At 61.9% G+C, this 3,187-nt stretch overlaps 1 non-coding gene across 1 annotated transcript; it reads left to right on the top strand.

Moving 5' to 3' along the window:
• The first annotated feature begins 17 nt into the window (after positions 1–17).
• Positions 18–3,123, top strand: LOC102727319 (uncharacterized). The gene is made up of 3 exons (XR_014141990.1): positions 18–1,041; positions 1,838–1,917; positions 2,606–3,123. It is a non-coding gene; the product is annotated as an uncharacterized LOC102727319 (transcript).
• Positions 3,124–3,187: the final 64 nt, after the last annotated feature.

Below are 3,187 nucleotides of genomic sequence, written 5' to 3'. Positions count from 1 at the left end.
AATCCTTAAAAAATCAGGAGGTCATTTAGAAATACAAAGAGGTACAGGAAATTAGTTTTACTGGTGGACTCGACATTTCCAGGGATCATGAGTGTGTTTCCCAAGACATCCTCATCTTTAAGCAGCTTCGGGGTCAAATCCCATTTTCACGGGCGCTCCTCTTCCTAGCCAGAGGCCCCCATGTTTCCCTGCCGACGGCATTTTCTCTCTTTTTTGACCACAAACCTGGAGTTAACGTCTTAAGTGAATAAGAACTTGGGGTCTGGAATTAGACGTGGGCTGAACCCCAGCTCTGGGACTTTGGCCGGATGTCTCTGCCCCGCTGCCACCGGTGTCCTGTTTGGGCATCTGGGGACACTTTGGGCCTGCTCTTGGCAGTGGCGGGCAGAACAAGCCCTTGCTACATCCTGGCGGCTGCTCCCATCCGCTGGGGCACGATCCATCGAGTCCGCCGAAAGTATGGGGTGGGCGGGAGAACTTGGGCCTTGGAGCCGTCAGACGGGGGTGGGAACCACAGTTCTGTGTGCCCCTGGCAGTGTGGCTCCGAAGTTTCTCCATGAAGCATGTGGTCCAGGTTACTGTGGAGATGCATGAGGTCACGAGTGGGAGTCGCTCGAACCTGTAAAGGGCTTCAAGGATGGCAGTGTTCACAATTGTCACGAATGACGACCCTGTGTTGGCGAGGCCCCCCTCCTCCCGTCTCCCTCGGGTCTCCAGATGAGGAGACTGAGACCCTCCGCCTCCGTGCACCGGGGCCCGCACAGGCTCGGGCAGAAGGGTCCCTGCTGTCCCCCATGCCCAGCCCCTGCGCGCGAGTGACCGCCCTCTCTCCTCTCTCTGTCCCAGGGCACAGCGTGGATCCTGGCCTGGCCGGTCTGCTGGGGCGACGGGCGCCGCGCTCCAAGCAGCCTTTCCTGGTCACTTTTTTCAGGGTGAGCCCCAGTCCCATCCGAGCCCCTCGGGCAGCCAGGCCCCTGAAGAGGAGGCCGCCGAAGAAAACCAATGAGCTGCCGCACGCGAACAGACTCCCAGGGATCTTTGGTGAGGTCCGGGGCAGGCCTGGGGCTGGGCCCGAGAACAGCTCCGGGGGACAGAACCATCCGGGGCGTCTTCAAGCCTGTGCTCACCCTCAGCACTTTCCTGACACCCTCCTTTGCCTCGTGTGCCCTGAGGACCTGCCACTGCCCTCTCCGTCCCTGCCACCCAGAAGCGCCTTCTCGGCCCTCCCCTGGCTCACCAGGGCTTTTTCCAGAAGCCTTTGTCAGCATCAGGTGCCCCTTCCTCGAGGCACTGGTGCCTCTCAGGTCTCCCTCCCCTGGGGACCGAGGATCCACAGTTGTTTATGTGAGGGTCTCCCCACCAGACTGAGCCCCTCAGGATCAGGGGTGGGCCTGCCCGGCCCTCCTGCCCTCCATTCCTCCACGGTGAGTCAGCCCTTTGGCCTCCGTGGAGCCACTCAATCCGGTGGAATGGGTGTAGCAGGAGAGGTGGGGTGAGGTCAGGAGGTGTCTCTGCAGAAAGGGAGGAGCCACCTGATGGCCCACGGTCCCCTGGCTGTGTACTGGAGCATCGGGGGCCACAGGCTCGAAGTCGGGAGGCTGGGAGGGCAGGGTTACTCTGTAGCTATCGGGAGCCACCTGGAGCCATCGACGTTTCTCGAGCTGGGTCATGGCACCAGCAGAGCTGTAGGATGGGCTTTATGACACCAGATACGTTAGTTTCACTTCATTCATTTGTTCAACACATGTGCCCAGTGGGGTGGGTCCCCGCCCTGGGAGCTCCCTGGGGTAGCTGCCTGAGCAGGAACCCCAGAAAAGACCTGCTTCTGTCCCTGCAGATGATGTTCACGGTGCCGATGGGCGGCACGTTTGCCGGCGGCATGAGCTCTACGTCAGCTTCCAGGACCTCGGCTGGCTGGTAATTTCTGACTCTCCTTCTTCTTAAATAACAGGCCCCATCCGGAGGTTCTAAGTGTAGCTCCAGGAGGAGGTAGAATTATGGGTGACTTTCACTTTCTCATGCATTAGGTTCTTCTGTGTTTTCTGAAGGGAGAATGTCTTTTCCTGTGAGAAGGTGCTTTTTGGTAACAACCATGAAAACAGGATAGGCACCAGAACCTTCTCTGGACGTGTGGACTCCTATGCGCCTGAACCCACTATTCCCGACTTCCCCTGACCGCTGGTGCGCACCCCGCTCTGTGCACTGCACATGCACGTGCAAGGCCTTCGCGGACAGTATGTGGGTGCCCAGACTGACAAGACACGCTCGCGGTCAGACACACGGCACACACGTAGCGGGAATCCTCAGCCCTAACACGTCACATCTGCAACAGGGAAACGGAGGCTGGGCGGGCAGTGCGCGTGCGCATCTGCTGGGACTGCGGCTCTAGGAGACGTGGGCAGTGGGGGCAGGTGGGGAGGACGTGGCCCAGTGCCGACTGCCCATGAGGGGGACAGAGCTGTGCCCGGCCCTGCCTGCTGAGGGTCTCCCGGCGGTGCCCGGCCTCTTGGGGAACCTGCCTGGAGGGACCCTGGGGGGCTGACTGGCCTGGGGTTGGGGGAGGGGGTGTCTGGATGGGACTCACCTTCTCCCATTACCCCCCCAGGACTGGGTCATTGCCCCCCAAGGCTACTCGGCCTATTACTGTGAGGGGGAGTGTTCCTTCCCGCTGGACTCGTGCATGAACGCCACCAACCACGCCATCCTGCAGTCCCTGGTCAGTACTGCGTCCGTCGGTCCGGGCCCACGGGGAGAGGGGCTGGGCACAGCCAGGGGGACGGAAGCCCCTGCTGGGGGATCGGGGGCTCTCTCTGCCCAGAACCTTCCCTGGACGTGTAGACTCCTATGCGCCTGAACCCACTATTCCCGACTTCCCCTGACCGCTGGTGCGCACCCCCCTCTGTGCACTGCACACGCACGTGCAAGGCCTTCGCGGACAGTATGTGGGTGCCCAGACTGACAAGACACGCTCGCGGTCAGACACACGGCACACACGTAGCGGACGTGCGTCCCTCCCGGGACCTGTGTGCTCTGAGCACACTCACACCGTGTGCGCGGGCGCGCTCGGCTCCCGGGACGCGGATGGCCGTGGGGTGAGTGACGCGCACGTGCGTTCAGCCGCCCGCTGCGTGTGTGCGCGGGGCGGGGCGCAGGCGTGCCGGGCTGAGCCGCTGGGCTTCGGCCTCCC

Source organism: Leptonychotes weddellii, unplaced genomic scaffold (genome assembly GCF_054177405.1).
Source record: "Leptonychotes weddellii isolate Sample4059 unplaced genomic scaffold, ASM5417740v2 HiC_scaffold_20762, whole genome shotgun sequence".
NCBI classification, from domain to species: domain Eukaryota; kingdom Metazoa; phylum Chordata; class Mammalia; order Carnivora; family Phocidae; genus Leptonychotes; species Leptonychotes weddellii.
Note: the sequence above shows the minus strand (reverse complement) of the source record. Positions and strands in the feature narration are given on the sequence as shown.